The 24266-nt window shown below is 34.9% G+C and overlaps 1 protein-coding gene across 4 annotated transcripts in view; it reads left to right on the top strand.

Moving 5' to 3' along the window:
* Positions 1 to 24266, top strand: part of SDK1 (sidekick cell adhesion molecule 1) — a gene marked incomplete at its 3' end in the record, with an annotated part of 406390 nt that overhangs the window by 85465 nt on the left and 296659 nt on the right. The window lies entirely within an intron of this gene.

Raw genomic sequence — 24266 nt, 5'->3', positions numbered from 1 at the left:
TTTAGATATTTTTTGCTTTTTTCTTTCCTTTTTTTTTTCTTTTTTTTTTCCTTGAAATGAAGATGCAAGACCTGAGGAAAACTTAGCTGTGGGTAAAAAGAAATGAGAGTACATTACGATGACCACTTTTTGAAGAAGGTTATACATGCCTCCTTGTGGAAATTACTGACATTACTCATTTATCTAAATAGAGTTAATGAGCATGTAGGAAGGCACTCTTATTGTCCTCAGTGTCTGATAATTGCCTGTACTCAAGGTTCTCTAGTCCTGTGAAGCTTGGAACTAATACCCCCATGCTGTGACATTTTGTTTTGATTGTGCTGTATCATCAGTTTAACCATTAAATTGGCTATTGAAAAAAGAGTAGAAAAATATTTTTTTGAAATTTTTTTGCAGAAAAGCATTCTTAGTCACAGGGATGGATAGTTTAAACTAATATGAAATGCACGTAGATTATCCAATGGGAGCATTAAATAAAAAAATCAAAATATTCCAGTTTGCCTAAGAGAAAGAGGATGGAGATTTCTCTAGAATGGTTTAAAATGTTTGTGTTATGCAGGTTTTTCTTGTACAGATGATATAGAATGAAAAGTTCAGGGAAAGATATGTCTTTCACTGTAATAGGCCATACAGTCACCAAAAGTAAAGGTAAGAATTTTAATCTTCTTTGACGCAAGATGCTTACTTGTACAAGAATGAAGTCATCCAAGTATCTTGAAGATCTTACAGAATCAAAGTTTGGAAAATACAGCTCTAGGAAGATGGTATTTTTTCAACTACTGTTGATTCAACTTATATTTGTCTTGTAAATCAAATGTTTTCATATTGATTAGAATTACTGCCTGGAGAGGTTTGTGTTAGGTATTTAATGTATCATCAAATTTTGATTAATATAATAATATTGATAAAAACAGGCTTTGCTTGTTTGAAAATTAATATTGCTCTTTACTCTTGCTTAAATCTGTAATGACATCAGAGAAACTAAGGTAATTTGTATCACTGAATCACCTTGATTCTAAGCAATAACCTGAAATTCCACAGCGGTTTGTAGGATTATCCAAAATGATGCTATACCATACATTTCAAGAGCAATTCTACTTAATTGCCTGACTCTGGCTGAATTTCAAACAGAAGCTGACTCTGTATATGTGTTGCAGGCTTGATGTAACAGGTGGGTCTTGTCATCCTACTGATCTGATTATTTGTGGAAAGTTACTGCCTAATTGTTTTGAAGTAGAAAATTAACAGCAAAGAGAGCCCATTCGTGCCAGACTTCCCACTCTTCAATTTTGGTTCCCAGCATTTTGCATTTGTAGCCAGCTTTTTCACGCAGTTACAGTATTGCTACTTATCTGAAAAATTATTGGCTTTTACTTCTCAGACTGAATACACTGTAAATTACTCTAAAACTTGTAAGAGTGAAAATTATTAGGTAAAAGCTAATGATTTTTGAGATGAAATCCTTTTAAAATAAATGGCTTTTAGTAACTTCAGATGCATACTATTTTCAATTCTAGGCATATTGTTTTTGAAAAGGCACTTACTGGGGTTTACAGTTTATTTTTAGAGATAAATAAGTATTGATAATATTTAATGAAGATTACTTATTAAATGTGTGTTTGGTAACGATTCATAAGTATTTTTGGAAACCTGGGCCATGTCTGACTTTTTTCAAAAGCATTGAGAACCCTGTGTATTTTAATCACTGTTTCAGGATCACTAACTCACCCTATTTTAAAACAAGTTCTTTAACTGCACAAGAAAAGATAATCATCACAGGTTTTGGTTTTTTTAGTCTTACTATTTTTCAGTTGCTTATTACCTTGTCTGGCTGAGTTTTAGATTTTTGAATAATGAGTAACATGAAGTCTCCTCAAAATTAGTAAGTTCTTGACACTGTGTTGAGTCACAGTGTAAGTTTTCTTGGGCAATATATGCTGACCAGGAATTTAAAGCTTTAGGCATTGGTTGGTGGGTTGTTGGTTTTTTGGTTTGGTTTTTTTTAATATAAACTTTTATGTACGAAATACAGAGTGCATAAAGATCCATTCTTTCAAAAAACCCACACATAGCCTGTATTATAAATCTTGTTTTCCTACAATTCCAGTATTGCTAGTCATGTTCCGTGCATTGTTTTGGATATTGATGGCATTGTTTCACCTACCATGTTGGATTTCTGGTAATTAAAATTACAGAGCATTGTTGGGAAACTTGCTGCAATCATGTCCTCACTTGCAAATGATGAATGCATATAAACTAAAAATATTTAAATGATACGTAATTGCTAGGTTCTTGACTCAACAATTTAGCTAGCTCTAGGGAGAGGGAATGAAAAAGGAAAAATGTTCATTAGGGCTTAGGGATTCAGCCTGGTGTATTAGAAGGAATTGGATTATTCGGTTTACAGTGTTCTTAACAGATTCAATTTCAGCCAGAGATAATTGAAGTGTCGTCAAAGCTGTGTGCATCACTAAAACATACAGAAAGACATACTCCCATGGGTTCAGTAAAACAATATAGAACAATGCGGAGTAGCTTTTCAGAGATTTAACTGCCATTATGTTGAGCCTGCTTTTAAAGTATATTACAGCAAACTTAGATGAATGCCTTCCTGTTGTAGTTTTCAGAGAATGAATGTTTAGATTGTTTTCTTTCATTGTTGAAGGAATCTGTTTAGCAAATTATTATTATTATTACATCTAATGCCAAAACTTGGGACTTTGTAGCAAAAATTCATCCACGTTTCTGATCAGCATATTTCTAAAATTCTCCCGATTTCTTTCTTAGTATTCCTTATAAAGGCAGATTTGGATTTTGGAGCCATTTTTTAACACAATGAATGACACCAGTGATAAAAGTATGGTTTAGTTACTGTTTATTGCTAGATCAAAATATATCATTATTCAGAAAGATCTGTTAGAGAACCCTTCAGTCCAGCACCTTTGCACAGTGAAGAGTCTCTTACTTCAACCAACCTACTGCCCCGATCTCTGCTGTAAATATGCTACTGCACTGGCTCGTGTACTCTGGGGGTTGTTCTTGTCAGCCAGCCAGATTCTAGTAGTGTCATAACTAATAAACTCCTTTCATGATGTAGTACAAAATGTACTTAATAATCTTAACTTACATTTATATTCTGGAGAACATTTGAAGGGGACTATCTAGAGTAACTTGTAGCAAAAAAAAAAAAAAAAAAGAAAAAAAGGAAATTCTATGAGATCAAGATGGAGTTAGGGTGCAACAAAGAGTTGACATTTCATGACCATTTATAAAGTTTTACTGATGCCAAGATGCTGAGGATCAAGGCCTAGCTGATGTGAGTGCAGAAAAAATTGCTTGTTCATGACCTCTTCATGCAGAAATCACAGGAATTTGGGGAGAGATGCAGGTAGAAGCAGGTATAAGTGAAACAGAAGTTTTAAAACTTTTAAATAAGCTTTCTAAAAGTCATCTGCTCATTTGGATGCTTGCTTAGCCAATGCAGTTTCTTTCTAGTTAGTTGTCTATATATTGCAAATGTTGGGGTTAATTTGTTGATTCTCCCCCCATATTTTAATGTTGATTTCACATTCTATTGGGTTTGTTTAAAACATATATAATAAAAGTAGTTCTTGTGACAGTAATTTCAGATTTTTCTAGCCCTTTGAACTCATTTCAGAACATAAATGATTCTTGTAAACTCCATTTTTTAAACCATTTTTTTCATTATTCTAACAGATTCCCACAATTTTTATGTATAATGGACATCAGCAAGTTTTTAGTAAACCATTGATTTTTATTGTTCTTTAGATCTGAACGTGAGATCATTAATTTATATAGAAACAAGGAAAGTATTATCCATTTTACAGTCACGCCTACTAAGTTTTTAAACAAATTATTTTATCTTCCATAGAATTTAAGTACTTGATGTATTTTATGCATAAAAAGATATAAGGAGAAGCTTTTTTATATGAGCAGAGCAGATCATCCACTAGGGCTGCTTCATAACTCTTTTAAAGAAGGTTTTCATAATGAAAAAGGTTGTTGCTTTTAGAAGGCTCCTTAAACACTGTTCAACTAGGTAGAGAGGGCCAGGGAGGAGAAGCCACTGTGAGTGTTAAACACAGCACTGGCACAAGAGAAACACAGTGCATAATATGCAGTATATGGCATGTAAGAAGAAAATCCTCAAGTATTGGTTTAAGTTATTTTATCTTTATAATTTTTTTTTTTAATTATTGATGTAGGCAAGGTTATTTAGCAAGAAGCTAAACTGATTTAAATGGTCGTAGTTAGTTCTATATGACTGTGACAAGGTAAAAGCAGGAAGAAATGGATTCACAAGATAAAACTTGGTGCTTTGGCTGTTTTCAATTCACTGATTTCAAAGCACTTTACCAGGATTAATATTCTAAGCCTCCACACAATTCCCAGGAGGAAGTTAAGCATTATTCACATTTTAGAGGTGGCTAAATGAAATCCGGGGAGGTTATAACCTGTACAAAGTCACACTGAGGCATTAGGTCTCTGGAGAACGAGGGAACAGACACAGAAATTTTTGTGTCTTGTTACCTGCTGTTACCATGTGAGTAAAAGTTCACTTGGAAGATACAAAAAACCCCTCTGAGACTCAATAGTTTAAGTCACTTTTAACCCATTTAATGGATTTGTAAGTAAGAAGCAGCAGTTATTCCATGCAGGTCTTTAATTCCTAGTGAGTTATGTTATGTCTGACCTTCAGCAAAGTTGTTTTCTGTGTGACAGCATGCTCATGTTATTGAATCATACCTACAAAGATAAAACTGCAAATACTGGAGTGTCCTGGTTCATTGGTGCTGGGGTGAAATGTCATTTCTTCTGGTTCTTTGCTCTGTAAGGAGTAGTGAGCTAGGAAATCAAAGAGCCTTTTTCTGACTCTTCCTGTTACACTTGGTATATTTCAAAATTTTAGTTCACTGTGGGAATAAAAAGACTAAAACACTGGAGAAACTGGGATGATTTCTGTTTATTGTGAGATGCAAAATAAGTAGGATTGGCTGTACCCCCAACTGCTAATACAGGGGCTGGCATAATCAAACTGTGGAGTTTGGCAAGAGGGTTCTGAGTGGCTGTTATTTGTTATGTACTTGACATAAATTACCTGTTCTCCTGAACGTATTGGTTTGCTGCATGCTGACTATGTAGTTTTCTGACTGTAATGCAACAAATCTATTTGTTTATATATGCCTTCCCTGAATGCAGGCACTTGGAGATTATGCGTTGATATCATGCTGTGGTATTCATCTAGGTACACTGTAACTATATTTTTTGGGGTATGGCTTTGAAAAATTAAAATTCAGTTATGCATGAAAATGCATAATATTATTAATGAACATACTTTCTTACAATTAGTGATGCTCTTTCAGACACATCGATGCTTCTGCTAGGGAAATCAACTTACTGTAGCGTTACAGTTTTTCCTAGTCTGTAGCAAAACCAAATAAATGAGATGGAAGCCTGAGGTATTTTGGACAAGGTAGGATCATGCTTGAGAAATGTAAAAGCAGAGATGACCTTTGAAAGTACTCATATAGAGGAATTAATGCTTTCTTAATATCTCCTCATTTGTAAATCTTGTTATAGGCTTGTTATTCATCAGAAATGTTTTGATGCTGTGTGGTATTGCTTTCAAAGCTGAAATATGCAGAAGTAGCTGAAATTAAAGAGTAATAATAATAATGGTAATAAACTATTTTGCTCTAGCAAAGTGAATCTTTTGCAAATGACATAATATTTCCTTGGTTACCTTTCTGTTTCAAGATGGATATCTGGAAACAACAAAAATACCTGCAGTAGAACACTTTACTTGAATCTCCAGAAGGGTGCTTTTTGTACGATATCTTTTTATTGATAATTCTGTCTTTAGTTATAATGAAGTGATTACTGAAGATTCGGTTTAGAAAGTACTTGCTTAAGTGAAAGCATATGAGCTGTCCAACTGTAAGAGTTATTTATTGCGCTTTTCAAACTGTTGCCTAATTGGCAAAAAAAGAAGGTATGATACTGGGTGAGAAACCAGCCCTTAGTCCTAAAGCTTCAAGGAGTACAACTGATGCTTAGGTAATTACGGTGCCACCTTGAATAGGAGCACCTTGAAGGCAAGTGTTTTGCTAATGTCAGAGTACATGAGTGTGGTGATTGTCCCGTGGAGGCAGAAGGATGGTAGGCTACCCCTGAGAGATGACGATCCTATTTCAGTGGACAAAATTACACATTTTTTTCAGATGGCAGAGCATTCTCTTGTTTGACGTCATTCATATAAAAAGCATTCTAATGAGAAGGAAAACATGTTAAGTGAAGTATGCAAAGTCTTGAGCAGTGATTACGGACACCTGCAGTTTTCTGGCTGGTGATATTCAGGTTTACAAAACTGTGTAATTGATCAATAGCCACTGACAGCCATTACACTCTAATGTGTCAGTAGCAGCAAATAACGTCAGAGGATACACTAACAGTGGATAGCAACTGTTTACTTGGGTTTGGAGATGTTTCTGAGCTGACATTCAGACCTGTGCAACACCCCAGCTCTAGTGTAGTAGCCAAGTTCAGCCTGAGCTTCTTGTAAGTACTTCTGCGGGGAGGAACCAAGGCACCAAGCTTGCATCCTGTGTCACCATGTGCCTATTACTTTTGTGTACAAACTGATGAAATCCCATACCCTGTACATGGTCGCACTACTGTGTGAAGCACCCTGATTAATGAGCTGAGGGGAGAAGAAGGTGAAATTTAGAGCTGTCACGTAAAAATTTGTTGTGACTGGTCTTGTGTTTATCTTGAGCCAATACTTTACTGTGTGCTTGTGTTCATTATGAGTATAGCTTTTTGCATGTATTTCCATTGCATGTTTTCATAATGACATATAAACTACTGTCTGTTCAGTTCATTCTTGCCTTTCAATTAGTGATTATTGATTTGTTGAGAGGCAGGATTAAAAAAATATTTGCCTTCATTCACAAGGTCAGTGATTCGTGTTTAAAGTTGGCCTTTTACACTGGTGCTTCAACTGTACTTTTTCTGGTGCTAACTTCTTACAGCTAGTCACTGCTAACTTGGGTATTGCAATCAGCCTGATTTTTATGTTATCTAAATTGGAAGAAAAATCTTACATGACATGAAATACAAAGTTTTTTCAAAGAGCTGTCCAGTCCAGTGGTGGGTGTAGGGGCTGAGTGATATCCGTGCATTATAACTGAGCAGCTGTAGCATTACAACTGAGCAGCAGTATTCCAGAAGCTTTGTTTCAAACCTCATAATACTCTTTCTAAAATATGAGCTCTGATAGAATAGGATTTGTTTCAGTCATGATGCAGTAAATTTATCCTTGGGGATATCAGGAAGGAGGAGTTCCATCAACAAGTGTCTGCCTTTCTGTCAAGATCTGATTAGTTCTGAAATTACAAGTAGCATTTTAGACATGGTTACAGTAAAGGTTACAGGCACTCTTTGGATCTGAAATTTCATTTTAGAGCAAAAGGTCCCCAAGGGCTGGCTTAATTTATTTAATTAAATTGTACAAGACTTGGGTAATAGTTTTAGATCAAAGTATAAGAACCAACTTCCAGGCAAATTTGTAATATAATTCAAAGTTGTAAATTGCTAAACAGTTCAACAGTTTTGTTTTATAGGATAGAATAATACAAGGATATGGATTGCAATTATATAGTACAAATGTAATCCTTATATTAAAATCGTAAATAATAAACTAGGAAAAGTAACTTGCTTAATTGTAATGGCAGCATTTCTTCCTTGAAAAGGTTTTGCTACAATACTGAATTAAATCGACCTAGGAAGCCCCCAGGCCTTTTTAAGCATTTCTTACCCCCTGTTGGTAGTTTGGATTCAGAAGATGTGCTTTAAATCTATTATTTTCATAAAATAATTTCATTTCAAAGGGTTCTCTGCCTGTAGTGCAGAAGGAATTACATTGCTAGTTCTAGGTCTTTCCTTATTAGGTGTGTCATGGTGATGGGTGAAACTTTCTTCCATTTTCAGATTCCCCTCACTGCACACCTTGAGAGATACTTCTTTATACTCTTCCCACTTTACATTGAAACTTGTGTATCCATTTTCCTAGCCATGATGTTTTGGGTATTTTTTCCTAGCTGTTTTGCTACCACATGCCCAATTGTATTGAGCATCTGCAAGCTGTTTCACTTCGGGGTCTGTGATTAGCGCCATCATGAAAATTACTCAAAACCAGCATCGCCAAAGCAAAACATTAATTACTCATTTCTCTAAAGGTATAAAGTGCACACAGCAAGAACCAGAAAGCATTAAAAAATTTACAGGTCCAGATTTTTCTTACACCATAATCTTTCTTCTAGCTCTTGTGATTTACCTTTAAACAAATTATCTTCTGCTCTCTTCCTAGAAGTAGTAAACCACTTGGTTTGGGCATGCTATTCTCTGTGTGTTTCCTTTCTAATCAGTCAAATTTGACTGTCACTCACAGCATCATGTCTGATTACTAACACAATTTCAAGGCCAAGGTTTCACTAATGATAGTAATTTCTAAAACTTGACAAAGGGATGTGTTATGAGGGTGGAGGCTGGTGATAAATCTGATCTGTTGTATCTGGTGTTTGCGAGTCTGACTTTTATCTGAGTTACTGTTTTACAGTTCTTACATTAAACTTTTTGATCCACAAGTATATGCTACATCCATCAGAAGTTTTTCCAATTCATCATGCATGATCTTATAGAGTCTTTTTATAATTTTTGAAAAATAGACCAGCAATTTCATTGAAGCCTTCCTTTAAATAAAGGTGCTAGAGCATTTTGCCGTCAGTGTTCCTAAGATCAATATCCCTCTGAAATATAGTGCACTTTGCTCTGTTTCATATTTAAAAGACAGTTCTATTTGTTTCTTTATTGATGTGCTACTTTTTCATAGTTTTTCATCTTGCTTATTTAATCTATTTGGCAATACAGCAGTGTTAGTTTTTGCTCAGCTAAGTTAAAAGTTATGACTCATCTGAGAGCTGTCTTCCTAGTGGTATCTCCCACTTCAAATTATTCCACCTAAATAAACTGTAAGTACATTGAATTTTAATATTCAGATTCTTGTTCTTGGAACAAAAAGAAATAGCATGCATAAAAATTGCATCAGATACTGACAGTTTTTTTTTTCCTAGAATAAACTTCATGATCAATTTAATGAAAAACGTTAAAAATGAAAGGAAGTAGTTGAAAATTGAGCAGTATTGTCAAACAGTTTTCTCCATGGTAATTGTCAATGCAAGACTAAAATTTTTCGTATGAATAAATTATTACAGCAGAAATAATAGTAACTGTAGAGCTACAGTAGAACTTCTTTATGCTAAAACAGACATGACTTTTCTGTTGAAGGCCAGAGTGAAAAACTGAAGTGGTACTATCTGCTCCCTGGCTTCAGAGCTTATCAGACAGTCTTCAAAGTATCTTTTAGTTCTTTTGGTCATTTAACACTAGAACCATTCCCGATTAATACAGAAAGTTGTTTTCATGATTCTGTGAGTTCACTGGATTTGCTATGCTTCTTGCACAAGCCAGAGTCGCCTTTTCTTTAAATTTTGCAGTATTGTGGCAGATGGTAAAATTTACTGCAGTTTCCAGGTTTAGAACATTCTTGAAGCATCATGCTAAAGCTAGAATAGGAGAGTCTTTTTGTTAATGTTGTTCACAGACACAAGAATTTAAATCTGTGGGTGGTTCACCAATTTTCAAATATCTGTATTTAAATAATTCTCTTAAAATGTTTCATTAGTCTGGCAATGTGCTGTTTAACACCAAAGATTCAGTCAATGGCCATGATTATTGTTTGTGCTAAAGTCCCTTTTCATTGTAAAAGAAGCATTAACCAGCAGTTAAATGGTCTGTTCTGTAATATATATCATTTCCAAATGGATGCGAAAAACTACACGTTTGTGGGGTTTTAGTGGTTTGTTGTTGTTGGGTTTGGTTTTTTTGTGTCCTTATGAAGCTTTTCTTGAAACTTTTTTTGAGGGGGCGGGGGAATACCCTCACCATATATAAAAATATTTTTTTATTTTTACAGTTACCTCATAACGCTTTATGTTATTTTTTTCTTTCTATCATCTGAACTTTAATGTTTTGAAGGACTTTTTCTTGCTAGCCTTCTCAATCCTGCTGTTTATCTTTTCTGGCCCTTTTAATAAGCCTCCTTATTCTGGGCAGTTCCCCCTTCTGGAACAAAATATTACTGTATTATTTTGATAATAATTGAACTTCTGAAATCTTGTGTTAAAGTAGGTGGTTTTGTGGAAACAACAAATTCCAAACTGTGAGAAGAATTCCATGCTACTATATTAAAGCATTAAAATTTGGAAAATTCCTTGACATGAATTTAAAAGGTTTATTAAAGATAATAGTGAGAAAGTTTGAAGCTTGTAAGCAGCTTGTTATAACTTGTGAAGCATTACAGACATTGTTTAAATGTTGCTAGCAAAAAGTTGATTATTTTAAGCATAAATGTTTTCATAGTGGCTAATCTGAAGGAGCTGTTGAAGTTGATAGTTCAGTTAATAAAATTTAGATAAATAATTGGACTTGTTTAAGAATAACCTAGAGACAGGAAAACAATTTGATTATTATTTGTCTAAGGTAGAAGCCTCAATTTTCATTTTCTCTGAGTTCCTCAAAATTGGTAGCTGAGCAGTACAGAGGACCCAAATTACCGCTTCCATTAAATATAATCTCAGCAATCCCCTTTCGCAGTTGGCTCACTGATACGAGTTGGCCACCAGCAGACAGAAACCTCCTGCTGCATCTCGCGGTTTCTGTAGCCTGACAAAATGTCACCGGGAGGGACTGAGGGCTGAGGCGCAGCAAACTGTGGATTTGGTGAAGAATGAACGTATAGGGATGTGGAAGAGACCTGGTGTTATGTGTGGGACTGGACTGATGGTACTCGGGGAGTCAGGAATGAAGGGGACAATTTGGGGTTATTGGAATTTGAAAATGGGGAGGTTTCATAGACACAAGCATGTCTGTAAATAATTGGACTTTGTTAATTCCCTGGCTGACGGAACAATGTGCTTACTTGACAATACTTTTCAGTGTTGTACTTGAGGTACAGGAAGATGTGTTTGTCACTGTGGGTTTTTTTAACTCTAATTTATATCAGGATTTTTCGCTTGTTCTAATGAATGAGCTCCAGCTGTTGGATTCCATATGGGAAATGAAGCCAGCATAGCTCTTCCTGACAACTTGTGCCTGTGCTGTGAAAGCTGGGAATGAATCAGCATGAGAGATCTGGGAATGATAGTCTAACATAAAACAGATGACTGTCATCTATTATTTGGGTGACAAGGAGAGATAAGAGGGAGGAAAGTTTGCTTTTCAAGTGGGGTTAAAGAAATGAACTTTTTATGTCAGTGCAGTTTGTGGCTCTAATTTGAAAACGATTTACAGTCACTTGGGAAATACTGTCTTCAAGGATGAATTTGAAGGTGTGTACTAGGGAGAGAGGAGTGGCCATTGTAGCTTCCAGTGGCTACAGTAGCTGTGGAAAAAGGGGAAAATAAATTTAGAAAGGGGGGAATAAATCAACCCCCCCTTCCCCACCAGCCTGCCTTTAGTTGTCACCATAATTAAAAGTAGTTAGTAATGGATGTCTGTATCTATATCATCTGGTAGTCTGTAAAGTTTAAAGAAATTAGCAGTAAATAAAAAATAACTTAGTCTTCTAAATCCATATATTCTATTTTGTGTATGCTTATTTTTCTCTGATTTTAAAGGCATACTAGTTTTGACCATTTCTTTTAACCAGAGATACTGTGAACAGAATGTAGTTAAATTAGTAGACCCTAGCTGGATTTTGGAATTCCCATGAAAAGATCTGGCTCTCAGGTTAAAGCAAAGAGAAATTTGTTGTATATTGTGTATTTTTGGAAAATCAAAGAAAGGGAGTTAAAATTCTTATGAAAATTTACCATGACACTCCTCACTATTTTGAGGTATTTTCAGTATTTGAGCCAATGTTCCTTTAAGAAATGAAGTTTCATTTCTTCATCTTTTTCCATCTCAGACATGAGTGCTTCCTTTGGGACACAGTCTGCTTCTGATCATTCTTGTTCTCTGTTTTCTACCTCTCCACTGATCTTGAGATAACCTGATTTCACCCAGCATATTTCACAGTCACCCCCCACTTTACCATGCCTTTTTTTGTGTTAAACGTATGCAGTGCCTCTGCTGAGCTTCCATTTCTTTGCAGTTTAACTTGATGGAGCTGGCTTTCTTCCAGCTTACCCACGTGTTCTCCAAAGCATGGGTATCTCAAGCATCTTCTGTTCGCTGGTTTCTTTCCAGAAGTAGCAGTACTACATACTGTAGACCCTGCTGATCCATGCTGACTTACTTCTTTGTGAACTGATGTGTATTTTCAACCCTTGATAATAAATGGATTCATTATGAGTCCATTGAAGTATATATAGCTATAGATGTGTGTAACTTCTAATCATTGCATCAATAGAAAGAAGGGTGAACTGATTTTCTATTACTACATTTTCCCTTAAATAGCTTGTTTAGACCAACAAAGGCTCCCATGAAAGAAATGATTAATTTTAATAAAATTTATAACTTGGTGACTGTAATGTATAATTTTCAGAGAGGAAAAGAAGTCTGTTTTCAGTGTTTAGTAACAGAGAGCAAGTGTTAAGAAGAATGAAAGCATTTAATGTGTATCTTTTACATAAACCTGTATCATTATGATGGTGTAGCTACTCCAATTTATTTTGCCTACATATGTTTGCTTTTTATAGGGCATATTTGGCTGCAGAAAACTTTTTCTTAATTGCTCGAATTTTGAGCTCAAATATTTTATGCTGATCTGTCCTTGAGGGTAATTTTTTTTTTAATGTTTCAATGAATATGAATAGTTCAAGTCTTTTTGCATGGAGAAATATATGGCAAAACCGCCATTGCCATCAAAAATGAAAAACTGCATCAATTCAGATGGAGTATGACAGTTTAAAATAATGTGTATACAAAGATTTATTTTGAACTCATGAAGCTTATTTTCGTTAATGATACAAAACTGTTTATTAGAAGTATGTGATATAAATACTGTATAATTCTTATCCCTGATGACACCTTCAGAATAAGAGAGGTGACTGCTCTTTTTATTTGTGTACTTTCTGTGGGTATTTTTGTTCAGGCCTGTAAGATTTCTGGTACCTTCTGTGTCTCTTAGTTCACTTTTAAAAGTGTTCAGTAAGCACTGAAATGCCAAGTGGACATCTGTTCTCAGGTGGTCAATGCTCAGTAGATGGAGCAGGCGCAGTTATTTGGTAAGTCCAGTAGTTATATTGATGATAGTGGGTGTCTGAAGGCACAGTGCCATTACAAAAAGCATGTTTAAGTTAAATCAGAAGGAAAATGTGGAACTACTGATGCAGTATTCTTTCACTGAACAGTGAGGAGAAAATTTATTGAATGGTTTCTTGATTCAGATTTTCACATTTTGTCAGTACGGGGACTTTAGCAACAAGATTCACAATCAGGCCATCCTGAAATGAGTTGCGTTCCCCTGAGGGGTGAAAGGGAGGGGATGATACACACAAAGACGTAACCATAACTTGTTACATTTTCAAAAATCATTTGCCAATAGGCTGATGCTGCAAACTGAGTCCTCCTGGTGTGTTTTTAAAAAAGGAGGAGCTAGTATGTGGCCTCTTGCAATTGTTACTGTGAAAACAATTGATCTATAATCTACTCATATGAAATGTAATCATAAATTATAAGAAATTGCTAGCGTGCCTACCTTGTTTCAAAGATCAGTTGTGCCAGTATCTTGAACCGTTGAGAGAAATACACTGTATTTCAAAACTTTTGCTCTTTTCTCCCTTTCTGCTTTTTGGGTACCTTTTATACTTGTTTACTGTAAGAAGATGAGGAACATATGATCTTGAGTTTCTAGCAAATTTATAATTTTGAAGAAAACAGAGGTAACTCAACTTCCCTGAGTTCCAGAATATTGTTTCTTGTGCTTCAGTGGTGTTTTATTGTTTCACTTCTCTTTATAAAAAGGTGTTTCTCTTATAAATGCAGTTGATAAAATCAAAAGATCATTTTCAGGTTTAAATCTCTTGAGAGAATTTAGAGCTCTCAAATTCTCTTGTACAACCTTCAGAAGTCCACAGGTTCCTTCCATTTTGGCTTCCAAATAGAATTATTGGCTGCCAGAATAGAATTAAGTAATATTTCCTTTGAACCATGGTGTGCACTAGAAGAACTCATTAAAGGTAAAAGGCTGGAAATTGTGCGATAGCTGCCATGGATTTTGTAGTTCCTTTATCTAGTATATTGATATCCAATTTTAAGGCTCAAAAGCCCCTCTCTATTGATGCAGATATTCTTGTGACATGTGAACAGCTGTTATCAGACAACAATTTCAAGTAAACAGATGTAGTAACTCAAGGAATTCACCAAGATCTTTAAAAAGTCAGTATGGAGACTGGCTTTCAAAAATGAATCATTTAGGTCAGAATTGCACAGTAGTTTCTCGGTTTTGTGAACTTTATACAAATACATTTTCACTGAATAGTGGTTATTACTGCTTGCTAAGGTAATGTCCACACAGCCAATAAAATCCTTCGTTATTATGCCTTGTTTTAAAGAAAACCACCATTTTTCCCAGGAATGACTCTTTCAAGACTTTTAACTTCCAATGAAAAATAGGATTAATTACCTTGGAACAAAGTCATATGGCATTAGTCATGCAATGTGTGGCATTCTGCTTTTATACTTGTAACTTCTGACTTCGATGCAGATTCTTCTCCTCTGTGTAATTTGTATTTGTTTGGGTTTTCCAATTATTTTTTTTTTTTAATACTGGACATTGTGATGGGAATTCAGGAAAGCTGAAATTTCTTTATTTTTATTTAGAAGAATACCAGGGGGCTCAGTGGAAGCCACATGCTGCTGAAATCAAATAAACAATGTGTTTTGTACATTTAAAAAATACTGTGTGCATAATATAAACAAGACATTTATTATAATCTATCTTAGCTATTTTTTCTCTGCCAACTATGCAAGCAAAGCAGCAAGGTAAAGGTCCCTCATCCATAGATTTAATCTTTCTTCAGTTCAAAGCTTTGTAAGTAAAAGCAACCATCTGTATAGGACAGCTGTTGAAATCCCTCTCTTACAAGCATTGTATTGGTGCCAAAGTGAAGCTTCTTGCCCTAATATCATTGTGCCCTCATTAAAAATAAGCAGCCCAAACCTATTCTAAGTTATCCTTGAAATCCATTAAATGATATGGTAATTCCTGTTACAATGGTCTATATTGTAACTGTTAATAGTAGCAGTTCTTAATGTAGAGCACAGAGTTCATTGCATTTTCAGCCAGTATGATTAATAAGAAGTTAGGCGCTTTTTTGATATTTAAATAATCTAATGAATATTGTTTTTATCAATTAGGTCAACTCACCATGCATTCATTCAATTTATGGGCAAGTCATAGAATTACATAATTCAAACAATTGTTTCTTTGATCTCTGTAATATATTGGTTGTCTTCGAATTTTAGTCTGAAATAGAAGAAGTCTAAGAAATTGAAACAGAAAAAACGACATGCATAAGGGCATGTATTTTCATGAAAGAATCGGCTTTCACTAAGTATGTGAAAAAAACACGTCCAGGTATTATCAAAGAGAACAAAAATAGAACATAAAAAATGTATAACAGCGAAGAATTGTTTTTAATATAGTTGGCTGGTATTCATTTCAAAGGCAGGACTAAGGTTCAGATACATTAGGAATTTTTAATGGAATCTTCTTTCAGATGCTTAATGATGCAGATGATTTTTAAGTACCCAGGGGTGGGGGGGGGGAAGCTAAGAGCTAAGACTATACCTTGGATTTTCTCTTTTACACTGCTTTTCTTACGTCCTTTTCTGTAGTATTCTTGACGTCTCAAATGTCTGTCTTTGAAATCAATTTGAGATGTCAGGAAAAAAGTTAAAGATGTTGGCACTAGTTGTCACAGATCAGACTAGGATGTCTCATTAAACTGGGCAAAGAGAGAGTGTGAATCACCTTTAATTTTCAGATTGGTTGGTCTTTAATGTTAAAGTGAATGTGATTGATGCCTTGCAGAGTATTATGTGAAAATATTTACTGAAACTTCTCTTAAATATTTGAAGGTATATATTTGTGTCTGCCTGGCATGAAGGATTTTGGTTTCCTGTGTTCTCCTTTCTTGGCCGATGGCCTCTAAAAGTGAACTTTCAGAACAAATGTAGAACAAGTCAGGCATGCCCCTGTTGTGTTGATAATATCAACTTGACAAATGTATTCTGAATTTTGCCTGCAGCCATTAAAATGGAAAGCAAAGTCGGAAGTGTTTTATGGGAGGTTTTTTTTTTTATTGCTTGTACCAGCAAGTATCATACTGATTTTGTCAAAGGAAAACATAATTTTTATAAAGCACTTGCCCTATTGACTCCCAACTAGAACAATATATTTTAATCTGTCATCATGCTATTTTTTTTTACCGTTTCATTGTTTTATTTGCCATTATTGCTCTCTTTCTGTTTACTTCTCAGCTGATACAAACTAAAGGCCAAAAGTCTAAACTAAATAAATACTAACGCTAATTTAGGCTGACTGTTTATTAATTGGACTTATTTTCTGTACATACTGAAGAGATATAATAGAGATTGTTGAACTTTACATATGCAGTTTTCCTGATTTGGTTGCATATGCAGAGGTCAACTCTAGTGGTGCTTTTTGTTATGTATACCATTTTTATTAATTTTATAATAAATTGTGTTTGAGGTACATATGAAGCAGAAGGATAGAAATAATCAGGTTTTGTCAAATACAATGGATTGGCAATAAACACGTGTAAAGAAGTGTGTTATGTAATTTAATGTATGTTACTTTAAATGAGAAATTATCATTTTTTTGTTGTGAGACTGCTGGATTGGCCTTTGTGTAATAAATGTTTCTCGTAACTATGGAACATGTTAATGTGTTTTCACATTAAAACAGTGTCAAAATAAGTACCTGTTGAGTATTGCTAAACAAAGAGAAAAACAACTAATTTGCTTCTTAATGAGCCAGTAATAATGTGCTAGCATTTCAGCCTATTTGCTTTTAAGTCAGACAGAGTTTCTGGCTGAGCATGTATTTCAGAAGATCTACTCTATAAACAAGCCTTCTGAAATCTCTGTTAGTAAAAGATATTTTCATAAATTACATCAATGAAAGCTCTGATTGAGAAAAATGTATGAAAAGGAGTATTTATGTGATAACCCCTTAAAAAATAACCATAGGGTGTTTGGAATAGTCCACAGAAAGTTAAATGATGTTTAGGCCGACATAATTTCTTTCTGTTCTCTTCTTTTTTGCAATTCAGGAATTTTTCCAATTCCTTTAAGAATAAGAACAGGTATATTACATGCACATTTCCCTTCTTTTACTCTCACCATGACAGGAATAAAAGAATGACAGTGCTCAGGAGCCTGCCCTCTAACTTCGTTTACTGGGATGACTTTAATTTCTGCTGCTCCAGACTAGGTGTGTTCTACCTCACAGTCAAAACTTGCAAAATCAGTTTTGTTTGCAGTAATATATCAGAGTATCACTAAAGGATTACAACCATGCTCTGGTTCAGTGACTTCCTCCAAAATAAGTTATCTGTAAAATTCTCTGTTTTGGTCTGTAAAGCAAATAGCTACAGTCTTTTCTTTTGTAAATCCGCTTTTGATATTCAAGAAACCATCTTCCAGGTATTTCTAGAGGACTCTGTTTCTGTACTTTGTACTGGTTTTTTTTCTGTTGTTAGAACTGGAATGTTTTTGTATGCACTTTAGATAAATGATTTTACTGTAAAGCTTTAGATTGGAAAAGCAGGAAGTATACATTGATATTTTTTAGTCCTATATCTAGATATGTGAGGAAATGCAAAGTTAAAAGAGGAAAGCAGTAAGTTTTATTTGTGAATCTTAAACCTCATGTAGTCCGGGCTGTTTTCCAGCTGGGTCGGCATTAAGTGTCCGGAGAAATGTGAAGCTAACTTTGTTGATCTAGTCTCACCCATTTCTTTCCTTAAACAAGGTAGTGCTCACATTGGACAAAGAACTGCTCTTTGTTTAAAAATAACTTGAAGTTGCCAGTCCTTTCAGAGAATGTAATTATTTCCTCTGGGGAAAAAAGAATAACATGCCTTATCTATTCTAGGAAAGCATTTAGGATGCCCTTTCCTGCTTTCTTTGTCCTGCAATAATCTGTTTTTTTTAGGAAGAACATTTCTGCTATCAGCATTTTTCTCTGGTGGAGCCTGCTGAAAATAACTTGTCTGTATTGTCCTGTGATGCACTCCTGGTAAATATGTGTAATACATCAGCTATATTTGTCCCCTTCTCCCACGGATTTTAATAAAGGAAATTATTTTGATTAATAGCTTTTAGATTTAACAAACAACACAGTTTTGGGTTATACATCCATCTGGTCCAGTTTCTAAGTTGTCAGCTTGATGATGTATGTGAATGTATACAGCAGAAACAGATGACTGCAGGGACTTGTGAAATCCTGCAGAGAATTAAGTCAGCAGATTGTTTCCCCCAGTGAGAAATTTTATAGAACTTGTAAACCTACCCAGGGCATAGCTCTTACAGGGTACAGGAGTTCTCATGAATTGAGGGTCAGACTTATTCCATATTCCTTTTGAATATACATCTTCATTATTGTCAGGTTGTCTGGGTTCAAAGCGGACACTTGACGTTTGCTCTTCATTTGTTTAATGCTTCTAAGCAGGATTTAGCAAGACTATCTGTATTTATTTGATTAGGCTCCAGCAGAAATGATCAGGTGCTTCTGAGTCAGATTGCATGAGAGTAGGATTATCATAGAGTATAGTAAGTGTATTGTAGGAACGTGGTGGTGGTTTTCTTCTTCGAAAATTTGTATATTATAAACCAGTGAGATGGGACTAAGCTTATGTGTTCTTTCTGAAAGTAAGTGTTCTGTGTTATATTTCTTGTCCTGTCATTCATGGACTCTTCCTGTCTTCTGATTCACAGTTTAAAGCTGGACAGAAAGGTTACATGTGCAGAAATCCCACATTTCACTTGGATAGTATTTTCTCATCTCTTTAAGGTAACTGCGGGCTTGCACAAAATTATACCGAATTTACAAACCCAAGCTTTACCTAAAGCAGTTGATCCACTTTCTGTCTTATACCCATACTCCTTTTAACAATTTAGAGGAATGATTTTTTATGAACAGAAGTCTTTTGTCTGATTGAGAAAAAATATGCAGACTCTGAAGACAGTCTCCTGAGTTTTCTTGCATCAGTCAGCAGCCTCACTAAAGGTACTACGCTGTCCTCCAAGACATGCCTGAGCTACTAGACTAAGTGGGTTCATATTTTTTTGCTTTTAAAATTTTGGTTAAATAGAATCACATCTTTTTCCAAGCAGGTTTGAGGGAAAGTTTATAAATGGTATTTTTTTATTTGACTTGCCACTCTTTTTCAGTTATTCCTTTTGGATAATTGTTTTATAAACATGCTAATACGACTATTAAGTGGTAGTCATTACTTGCTGTGTCTCATGACTGTTGTCCAGTGTACTAAAGCCTACGAAGCAGAGGCTATATATCTTTAATTTAATGTTTTGGTAATATAACACAGAGGTGTCTTTATTTTCTAGTCATATAAATTGCACTAAAATATAATGATTACATTAATTACTGCCAAAGGATAATATTTGTTCAAGTTTACATTCCTTAACCTTTTGTAACTTTAAAAAGCTCCTCCTGATGATATTTTTTTTATGTAAAAGGACTTTTTTTTTGTCTGTTCTGTGGTCGGGACAGAACATGTTGTGTAGTTATTGCCTCTGTCTTGAGAAATCTATCCATGCTAGAAGGAAAGCAGTTTTCCCTTCTATTTCAGTACATAATTATACATAGTATATATATGCATGCTTCTGATAATGTTTTTTAACCAATACTTAATTGATTTGCTACTAGTAAGCGCTTTCAGTTCTTTGGAATTTCCTAATTTTAGCATACTTAATGCTTTCTTTATAAATAGCACAAATAAATAGTGAATATTACTAACACTGTGAGCTGTATATCCCTTCAGGTTGTTTGGGTGCATTAGTACTAGCTCTTAGAATGATTTTTAAATGAGTGTTTCTTTTATTACAGTTCATAGTGCAGTGAATGCAATCTTCGAAATTCATTTATGATCCAAATTTTGCTTGTACAGCCTTTAAAATTTCAAGCACATTAACTATAGCATGTTTGCAAATACTAAAGCTGTTATCAACTATGCTTTTTTTTTCTTTAATCACCTAGTTGCATGTTTAGGTAGAAGTACTGTGTGCTGAACATAGGCATATGGTATTTTAGTAAAAATATGCTTGAAGTTTTAGAGTTAAAATTCATTGCTCCTACATCCTATAGGATACATAGAGTTAATGTAACAGTCCTGTGTGCAGGACAGTCGACTTACGATAGCTCCAGGCTTTGGTATTAAAAGTGAATTAAAAGAGAAAAAAACCAACAAACCCACACAACAAAAAAAACTCAAAAAAAGACCCCCAAACCACAAAAAAACAGAACAAGAAGAAAACCTCTGAAGCTTTATTATAGTTAATGGTGTTATTTTCAAAACACTCTTTTAAGTCCTCTCTCTGCCTAACTGGGGTTTTAACCCTGTCTGACTTACAAATACATCTTTTATTTTTCCTTTACATATCCTTTTGATGTATGTCATCCATCAATGTTAGCAAGAACAGTAAATGCATTGATCTATTGCTGCACTTGGCAAGTTAAATAACACTTTATGTAAGAAGTATTGATTTATAAAATCCAGTACATGTAATTAACATTAGAACTGTCAAAAGCTGAACACAGTATTAACTTGCTGCTTATTTATAACCCACAGAAAATTAAACAAAATACCCACATTAATAAACAAACTCTTTTTTTTTTGCCTTCAGATATGTCAAGCTAAAGTTACGTTTTCAAGAACAATGATATGTTTCTTCCAATTCTGACAAGAAGAAATACATTATGTGTTTTGTCAGTATTGTTGGCAATAATTCTATAGTCTCTAGATAAGCGTATTATTCCTGAGGTAGTAAAAGAATTCCACTTGGGTCGTTCTGAAAGGGTTTAGTGTGAAAGACGCAGAAATAAGTGACGATATTAGGGAAATTAAGGTAACCAATTTATGTCAGGTTTTCAAAGAGCCTTTGATCTGGCCCTTAATTGGTGCCTGCTCTTCTACCTGAAAGTAAGCAAAGGTGTATTGCCCTGTTTGCACACACAGTGAATTAGATACTTGGAGACATCTGCAGGGATCACTTTGTGCTTCTGTTTCTGGCTCAGGCACTAACCAGGTGCTGGTTGCAGAGTTTGCTTAAGATGATGGGAATATTTCAATTGAGTTCTGTGAACTTTCGACTGTGCTTTGATTGTGGTCTTGTTCTAATTCAGCATCACATAAGGATAGGAACAATCCTGTCTCTGTTCAGTCTAGTGTATGGCTGCGTGCTTACCACCCTTGAATTCAGTAGCACCATTGAGATCCTTTGAATTGAGTTTGCTGGGGCAGGCCTTATCCAATTTATAAACCTATTTACATTTTCAAGTTTAAAGGGCACAAAAAGAAAATTACAAGTTACTCATAAACAAAATAACAATAGCAGTAAGGAGTGGGTATTGTTTTTTAACAAAGCTTTGTGCATGAATCATTTCCTCTTTAGTCCCCTTCATCAAAAGAGATATGTGCTTGTATTTTCTATGGATATTCATAGCTGCTTTGCTATTTAGAAGTAATTCTTTCCTTGAAATAATAAATAGGTGGCCTTACGTGGCTTTCAAGTCTGGCAGCACTGTTTCTTCCTGCTGAACTTGTGTTTCTGTTCTGGTACTTCCAGACACTCATCAGCTGTTTACACTTTTGCTTTAATGTGTCTTCTACAGAATAACCAACTGAGAACTCCTCGTATACCAAGGATGAACCTGTGGAAAGCACATTTATGTTTTCATCTTTTCTGTTCTGTTAAATGTTCTGTAGGGTTTCATCCTGCCTTCATCCTGGTGTCAACTGGAATATTTAGTGTATATATATACAGACATATATAGATGGATAGATACCAGTGTGATCAGACTGCCCCTGCAGTAGGTGGAGGTTGCAGATTATGCAGTAGCAACAGTAGCTTCCTTTGCCGTTAAAATAATGAAGGAAATCCTGCTATATTTGGATTCTCTTTTGTAAGGCAGTTTTGCCTTCCACCTGCTGCGTGCCGAGGTTTAAGCAGTAACAACTTATTTCCTTGAGAGCTCTGCAAGTCTCTGTAAACATCACTAGATATGAAGAGAATATAAAAAGCATGGAGGTTATGCTTTGATACCAAATTCAACTCAGTGAGGTTGTAGGTTTCTTGTGAGGTTTTATTTTGGTTTTGATAGTTAATGGGGTCTCTTTTATTCATCCACTTTGTATGCTACCGTGCCTTTTTCTCTCAGTACATTTCTAACTTTAAGATATCCTCTCATGAATATTTCCAAAAATAATTTTGCAGCCTTTTTCGAGGATGAAATATGCTAAACATAACTTAATAACATCATCTGTAGCTTCTTGATTTTTAACCTTATAGCAGATATTCCATGAATTCATGAAACTGAGTTGTGATTGCCTTCTGATATACAACAAACCAATTTTTTTTTTTTGCCCTGACTCAACTGAAATATTACAGGAGGTCAGAAAATGAAACTAAAACATGAAGTGTAGAAATTAAATGGGAAAAGGAAACCTTAGTGGGACTTGAGGTTAATGCATCAGGAGCTGCTTGAGGCTCAGTTAAAATGATACAGACTTTTTTTTTTTTTTTTTTTCCCCCCCTCGGCTGGTCTGTTAAAGAAATCAATTTTAAGAAAACAATGATAGAATTGCATGTGGTAAAGTCTCTCAGTGTATTTTGGGGATAACCAAGAGAGTTTTATGTTGAATTTTAAAGGGAGTGATGTTACCAACCACCGTGTTTTTTTCTTTTTTCTGCCAGAATCCAGGTCCTGTAAAAACTCTTCTGTGCTTCCATGGGCCCTCCTCCTGTTGGTTCTGGTTTGAGTGTTTCTAATAAAACTTAAGAAATCTTTTCTCAAAAGGGAATTCTTCCTCAAGAAGTGATCCTGTAGTGATTGAAAGGGTGGTCTTTAAATAGGTGGCAGAGTGAAGTAGATTTTATGAATGCAAAGAATAGGTTATGTTTAAGGGCTTTTAAGCAACTGGTGATAGTAAGATTTTCTTTTCTATCAAAAAAACCTGCTCTAGTTTTTTTTCAGTGTCTTGTCTCAGCATAGCATGAAAATAAGTTTTTGTGGTTCATATAAAACTGTAGGGAAAAATGGAAGAAGGTTGAGAGAGAGAACAGGAAATGTTTGTGCCTTAAAACAAGGTTAAGAAATACTAAAACAGGTTTTCCTGCAACAAGTCATTTCATGGTTCGTATCTTAGAATTGTAGAAGAGAATGAATTGTGATGTTTGTTCTTTTAAATACTATGTATTAGGCAATTTTTGGGAAAAGGCGATCTGTTAACATCAAGGAATGACCAGCTTACAAGCAAAATGTAATCTGCGGTGCCATTTAGGTAATTCTGAAATAGAGAACTGATGCTTCAATTAAAAAAAAGAAAAGAATTGTTAATTAAATCTACTTAACTGTCAGTGTGAAACACTCATTCCTGCCACATGGGACTCCTATTCTATTGGATTTTTGAAAGCTAATCATCTCTGTACATTAAAGAATGTTTAGTCTTCCTCTTGGGATAGCATTCAACAGGTATGCAATCTTAAGTTCAATATTTCTTCCATCCAAATCAAATATGTGATTGGCAATTACCCAATAACTAACTTGCCAATTAGTCATTTGACCTATTCAACGCTAAAAACGTTACCCATTGAAATCTTGTCTCCCAGTGACTGTGCATTTAAAAGAAATAAATGTCACTTATTCTAAAAATATGTAGGTTTCCTCACAGAACTTGCTGAGTCCTAGAAGAATTTAATTCCATCCCCAATTAAGCCTTTAAAAGCACTATCCATCAACCTCAGCTGATACTGTATTTGCATTTAGAGATTATAGTAGAGGTATCCAACAAGCAGGTTATCTTTCTTATCTAGAAGAGGACAAAACTGGGTAGCATGGGCTCATTTACTTGACTTATGAAATTGAGGAAGAAAGACTGATTTAAATACAGTTGCTTCAGAACTATTCCAATATA

The sequence above is a fragment of the Falco punctatus genome (assembly GCF_963210335.1).
Source record: "Falco punctatus genome assembly, chromosome: 4".
Taxonomy (NCBI): Eukaryota; Metazoa; Chordata; class Aves; order Falconiformes; family Falconidae; genus Falco; species Falco punctatus.
This window is presented reverse-complemented; position numbering and strand designations above follow the sequence as displayed.